The following is a 7,576-nucleotide window of genomic DNA, read 5'->3' as shown; positions in this document are numbered from 1 at the left end:
TTTCTTCATGGCATGAGACAATCTCTCTAAAATGAGTATTTTTTTGAAAAAAAAATACTCAAAGGTAATTGCTTATGTAAGGTCAGAACAAATGCGGGAAAAGAGGTAAGAAGAGGAATAATAAATATATAGATAAAACTAGAAAAGTACCAAGATGAGGTAATCTCACAAACTAATTAATCTAGCAAATGCATGTTTCACTGAAGAGCAGGGAGAGAGAAACTAATAATCATACAGCCTTTTGTATGAAAAAGCCTTGTTTTCACAACACATTGGTGAATTAAGACTTCCCCAGCTCGATCTTGACATGTTAATAGCCAAGTCAAAAGGCACAAGCATGAATACCTTTACTATGTGTATTAACTAAAGTTAAACTCACCAGCAATACTGAACTGGGTGGAAAAACCCAATTTGTGTCTAATAATTTCTGTTTCAAATGAAATATTAAATTATTTCTGTGGTTTTTAGTAGTATTGCAATATATCTGCCTTTGGTAAAAAATAAATTTGACACAAAACCAAACCAACAATTTAGTCAAGAAAATGTCATAGAAAATGGAATAAACAGTGACCCCAAATTAAAAAATGACTGCATGAACTATTTTCTATTATCATTATATTTTATTTTTATGTTTAGGAAATTATTTTAATTTAAATTATTTATTGCAAAATAAAAGTTAATTTTAATTTGGCAGGGAATTAATGTGACTTCCATTTTGCCACTTCCCTGTTGGACGTAAGTCATCTTTTGCTCAGTATGACACTGTCCTGCAGCTGAAAGGCTGACAGTGGCGAGCATACTAATATGCTAAACCTTTTAGTGGCATAGAGCAGAACCATACCATTCTCCCCAGATGTTGAAACAGGTCTATAACTTATAATTTCACTTTAAGACCTTGATGTTTGACTTGGTAACATGTCAAGCTATACTCTCCAAACGTATCATGAACATAACTACTTCTTGTAGGTAGAATCTTGTGGCATTTGTAGTCCTAATCTTATTTAATTAAGATGATGCAAATTAAGTGAAATTATGAATCAGTAGCACTTTCTAAAAGCATCAAGACAAAGTATGGTATGCAATAGAAATTGTATGACTACCAGAATAATAATCTCATAATTGATTTTGTACACTACTAATGACAAAGCAGAGCTCAGGCCTTTCGAACAAACCTACACTGAGAAACATAGGTAAGCAGACATCCTTTTTCAGAACTTCATTTTTGTGATTGGTTTTATACAGGCTGTAGTATTGTAGCAAGCAGAGAAATAATTATGTGCATCACTGGTGTCATGTGATTTAACCAGTAAAAAAAAAAAAGAGTTTATAGAAAGCCCTTTAGAGGAGATGAGAAAAAGAGAAAATTACTGTGAATAAGCAATTCTGTGTGCCTCAATTCATAAAAATAACAGCACATTTTGGGAAAGGTGTGGTAGGCAAGCTAAAGCTGCCATTGACAAGCATCTGTATTAAAAAATACATTCTTACAGCATGTAACCTGACTGGGGGTTATTTTGAGGAGGGCATAGTGCTCCTTCACCAGTGTCTTGAGTAAAACTAGCACGTTCTTCAACCTCTTATAAATGACTCAGATTTTTTTTTTTTTTCTGGACACTTTCTAAATATTATATTTAGAAAATATTCTGCCAATATATGTTTTTGGTAATTTACTTGTGTGGAAACAGAATAATAAATCCTTAAGAATTACAACAGGTGCTTTACAGAAATCATACTGTTTTCCTGGCATCACAATCCTTTTTGCAGAAACTAATTGTGTCACCAAAACCAACACTCCTGGTGCAGCTAATACAGTGATGGTCACATATATTGCCATATAGCAAGCCGCATTTTAGCAGAAGATTTGATGTCTTCTATCCAAATACAGAAGGTGCAGAAATACATGTGTGGTCTGTTCCAGATCCAGCATGCCAGTGCATAAGGCAGACAGATACAGAACTTGTAACTCCTTATCCAAAGTACTCAGAGCCAAAGCAAGCATAACCCAACTGGGTTGTTGCCTTCCTTTTTGCAATCCCTCGATTTCGGATTCCAGTTGCTATAGGGACATCCATCTTTCATTTCTATGTGGACAGTCACAGAAACTCTAGACTTTTTGGCAGATCTCATGAATCTGACTCTCAAGATGTGCACTTAAGAGAAAACGTAATTTTAATTTTACAACAAAGATCCAAAATAATGTTCATGGTTCTGTAGAATAATTTGAATATGCAAACTGAGTAAACCAAAAAGTCCCAAATGTCTGGAGGCAACTTTTATTTTTATTTTTATTGTTCAAATTTTATAACAAACTCATGACATTTGGGGCCAACTTTCCCATTTCTGAACAGACAGGTTTTGCAATGCTAGGACTGTCATTGACAAAATGAATCAATCCTCACACAAGGTATAGTATGGATAGCCTTTTGACCAGATGGAGACCTGGGGATTTCCACGGCAGGGGAATCCCTAAACTGCACAGCACTGAACATACACTGCCCTTTCCCGGAACATGCTAGACAGAGGAGCTGGTTGGGGTGTGCTGCTAGTATGACAGCCTGCACACCAGGGTGCGTGGAGCAACACGTGAACTCCTACGAATGGCACAAAAAGAGCTAGAAGGAGCATCTTCTTCAGTCTGGTCAAGATAACAGCGGCACAATGGCAAATTATGTACAGATTGCTGCAGCCAGTAGAAAAAGCAAAAGCACTCCTTAACACCTCTTGCAAATTTTATAGCATAGCAGTTCAATTCCCTATGTTGTCTGTGATTCTGAACTGCAGAAGTCCAGGGTTCAGTTCTTGCTTCAGTTTTTGTGGGGCAGAAACAAGCAGCTGGCCTCAAAAGTCTCATTTATATGAAGGTGAAGCGGGGCTTATTCAAAACTCAGGACAATAATTTAAAAAAACTTCACAAAATACGTAACTGGCTTGTGGTGTTTCCTACCACAGAATATTATTAAGCTCATTAAAACTGCATCTTTAAAATAACTTTTATGAGTAGGAAAAACCTGAACCTTTAAGGATATATCTTAGGATGAGAACTTCAGTGTGGAAGACTCTGTGTCATCGTTGCGTGCGGTGTCCTCAGAAGCAACTCATAGTGGTAACTACTGGGCGCTACCTTCATGCCAACATCAAAGGACTTCAGTCTGATCTAGTATTGCAGTTAATACATTTCCGTTCTATATTTCAGTTCTCACAAGGCTAAAGCAAATTCTCTTCAAATACATTTTACTGGACAGCCCAGTTGCTTCACCAAAATCCATTTTTATAACATACTGTCGATAATTTCCTGTTAATCTCTCAAAAACATTAAAAGGTCTCTTCCTTCAGTGAAACTCATGCCATTCAGTATCTATCTGTAGTTGATGCCCTTCAGAAAATAGGCAAGCTGAAGAAGTGAGAGACTATTCTAAGCAATTGAATTTCTCTTAAAGAGCAATAGTACTCTCCACAGTACCTCTTGTGAAATCTAACTCCAAATGAATTTATGCATTGAAATGAAGATCAGATCAGTGAAAGAAAAGCTTCAAATTGCACAAAACAAAGGAAAATAAAGTTGCAAATCAGACAAAAAATACTAGTTTCGATACTATTCTATATCTTTAAATAAATTAAAAATTAACCAACTAATCTTCATCAGAATTTATTTTCCTTAATTTTCAAATGCATGTATTTATTTTAGCTTACCTATGTTTGCTGTTTTCATAAGGAATTAGAATCCTTCAGTTATAAATATTTGGACAAAAACCCCACTACTTTTCAATAATCTATCAAGAAAAATTTCCTAATTTTGAATGACAGGGAAACACAATTCATAAAAATGGTACTTCTACTGCACTATGTATAATTACATGATACAATATTTTCAGCAATATTATATAATGACAATTTGAAATCTTTGTATTCCATATTAGCCAGTTTAGGGATTTTAACCCTAAATCCCCTCTATTATTTCACAAAGCTCCTAAAATCTCATCATCTGAATTTAGGATTCAAAAGCTATTCAAAATTTGAGGTATAGATTTCTATAATGGTTGGCCAGAGAGGATCCTTTTAATTTTTGCAGCATGAATTGGAAGACCAAGCACCAGCCAGAGTCATATTCTGTCAAGACAGAGAAAAACATTCCCTGAATTCTTAATTTTCCAGGAACCTCAGGAAAAGCTAAGAAGGAAGAATAACTATTATTAGCAATATCAGTCAAGGAGTGTCTGACCTGGACAGCTAAAAGGTCTAGAATCTCTAAAAATTGCTCTTCTTTTATTATTCTAAGACTTTTCTGTAACAAATCTTCAGGCACACCCAGGATCTTTCAAAAATCATATGAGAAAGCAGATGGCTATAAAAATTCAAAGACTAAAATCTGCTTTACCTTCAGTTTGTTTGTTTTTTTTTAAAGTAGAATATTATCCTGCAGATGTTAATAATTGTCTGGGGTGGGAGTCAGGGAAGGGGGAGACTGGCTTCTAAGTAAACAATGCAAAAAAAGACAAAGAGGTCCCTGCTGATGTAAAACAATAAAAGCAGTTTTCTCAGCAGTGTCAGCTTAGCAAGCCTGAGGGTCTGTATTTTAAACCCCAGTGGCCTGACGTCACTCACCCTGATGGTGTGTGTGAAGGAAGCCATCTCTCCGCAATGACCGACCTGAAAAGTGTTTTCAAAGCCCAGTGGGCTAATGTCACTCACACCGATGGTGGATGGTGGGATCTCTCAGGGTGGCAGCCTGGGGGAAGTGAGCTGCAACACCAGCAGCAGACTATCACTCACTCTGATGGCAGGGGGTCAGCTGGGATTCTTTGGTGGCCTCCCGGGCAATAGTTAAAAAGAAGATTTTGGTTCACATGTCAATGTCTAGCTTGAAAGCAGGGAGTATAAAAAGTGATTTTTTTTTTTTTATTTTTTTGTAATTGTGGTTCACCAGTGGCAGCAGTGCGGCCAGGAAGGGGAGTTTCCTTGCAAGGCCGTTTGATTGCATGTGAAGCTTACAATGGGGCTAGCTCTGCCTGGTTTTAATTTTTTTCTCCTGCATAAGCCGAGATGTTTTATTCCGCCATTCCAAAGGGGTGTGTGTGTGTGGGGGGGTGGGAATTAAACCCAGACAGCTCCAACTGCACTTTAAATTTCATATGCAATCAACCAGACTTGGAGAACATTGTCAGCTTCCTTACCAGCCTGGCTGCCATAAAATCCCAAAACATCATGTTCTTATAGTAATTCATCTTTTCATGCAGAAACTGGCATACAGGACAAATTCTCTCATTAAATTTACCCTGACACCTGAAGCATAGTAAGGTTTGCAAAGGACTATATAAGAGGGGTAGTCTTCATCCCACTGCAAATACTCAAAAAACCTACAAACATAACTGCAGCTGATATTTCATCAGTAAAAAATTATTTTAAAGAGGATGGAGACAAAAGAGCCACTACTGACAGAGTAAGATTTTACAAAGATAAAATTTTCAAACTAGAAATTAATATTTTAAAAACTAAGTTCCAGTCCCATAAAAGTTAATTAACGTGAGTTCCTTAGTGTATATTAAGCTGTCATGCTTAGATGTCTGGAGGATCAGAATCTGCAAGTTATCCAACACTGAAATCATAGCTTCTGTATGTAAAAGCAATACCACCTCAAACAAAATGGATCTGGGAATACACACAGCTATACTCCGCATAACCAGTTTGCTTGCTTGTTTTACCCTTTTTCTACCAGTTTTTTGCTGCAATAGACTGTCAAGATCATTGAGACTGATGCTATTGTTTCCTGCATAATTCCTCTACGCCACCCAGAAGAAAACAAACTAACTCAAAGCAACAATACATTAAGGAATAGCTCTAGAATTCTGCTTGTCACTGCTGACTCTGGTTTATTTGAGACTATGAAATTATTTGTACCAGAAATGATTCGTCTGGGCATGGAGTAAAGCTGTGCAGCCTCAGTCTTGCAGGGAAAAAGTAAAAGGTTAAATTTTCCTCTCCAATTCTCACAATGTGTGCAGCTCACATGTGAAGAGAAAATATGACTCTCACTCTGCATAGTTAAGCTAACAAGATTTCTCATAGAGTGAGACAATAGGAACTATGAGCATACTGTACAGCACAATAAGTGCTGGCACATGAACTGTTTCAGTCTTGAGGGACAGTGTTTCACAGTTTATCAGTGACAGAAGACCAGCTTGCAGCCAGAATTATGAATGAAAAGTTTAAGCCTTCGTGAAAGTATGGACTTAGAACGATACTTTTGCAGTGACCTCAAAAATGGATGCATTCACTTATTTTGGGGAATAAGTCATTTAACACTTCATTTTCTAAGACTGTTACACACACAAATTCGTAAGTTTAACCTAAGACTTGATGATTTTGAAAGGTGTTGTATTATACTATTATAGGTCTACTTCTAAACCGATGAAATAGTGGGAGACAGAAAAATTCCTATCTCTGCCTTTCTCAGGCACCAGACTGCAAGGGACTGTTGGCGCATATTAATTTCACGGTAAACTGTGTACTTGGAATTGCCACACATGCTGTCTCTGGAGAGCTACAGTTATTTGTCTTGAAATAGTCTCTCATGTTTGTGAATACTATACAGTAATACTTCAGCAACAAATGCTATGGTTACATTTATATTAGTAAATAGAGTCCAAGGACCCTTTTGTAGCCCTGATGCAGCTTAGTTTATATGGCACAGGTCACATGCATGGAGCTAAAGTCTTTCCTCTCTTCTCCCCTGCTCCAAAAAAACAATGCAAGCCCCAGAATGGCCTCATCTATGCGGTTTATTAGGAACAGTCTCAGGCCCACGCTAGTTCCCAGACTCTGCTCAGGCACTGGGATGGTGCTAATGGCCCAGGGCCAAAATGGTTCCAGGGACTGCACTAGCAATTAGCAGTACACTCACTTGTGCACATGCTCAAGCCCATCAGTCGCTGTGATCTAGCACAGGATGCTCCCTGTCTCTGCAGCTGTCAAAGGCAGCTCCTGAATTTGGCACCCTCCTTTGACAGATAGAGTTAATAAGGTGGCAGCTCCAAATTCCAGCTGCCATGTGCTGCTTCTGTCCTTTTCCCACCCACAGTGGCATGGCTCAAAGAACTGAGCCACATGAAGCACAGTAACCTTTAGGTGCTGCCCAAACCAGTGGTTCCATCTCTGACAGTGAAAGAAGACACCAGATACAAAGCTGGATCTACCTTGATGTTCTTCAGTTGAGCTATGACTATCTGCTAGCATTGATGCAAAGTAGACAAACTCAAAAATCTTGCCTCAGTTTACAATGGAGCTCTCAAGGGCAACTGGTCTCACCAAACCGCTGATGCCTTTGAACAACTATAAAATCTTCCTCTGCTTCCAGAAAAGACAAAATATTTCTCTTAGCTGAAGTACCACAAAGGGACAAGTTTAGATTTGCTGAAGTAAATCTGAGCTGGTATGAATACCTCCTCTAACCTACGAACACTCACACATTAGAAAAAGATGTTGGGAGAGAGAAAAATTAATTAATTTCCTGAAACACAGATACTCTTACTAGGTCTATCTGCATGTGACTGAAGGTTCAGTGTGAGAGAAAATGTGCAGG

This window comes from Falco naumanni, chromosome Z (assembly GCF_017639655.2).
Source record: "Falco naumanni isolate bFalNau1 chromosome Z, bFalNau1.pat, whole genome shotgun sequence".
Classification (NCBI taxonomy): domain Eukaryota; kingdom Metazoa; phylum Chordata; class Aves; order Falconiformes; family Falconidae; genus Falco; species Falco naumanni.
The sequence above is the reverse complement of the archived record's forward strand: the minus strand, read 5'-3'. Positions refer to the sequence as shown.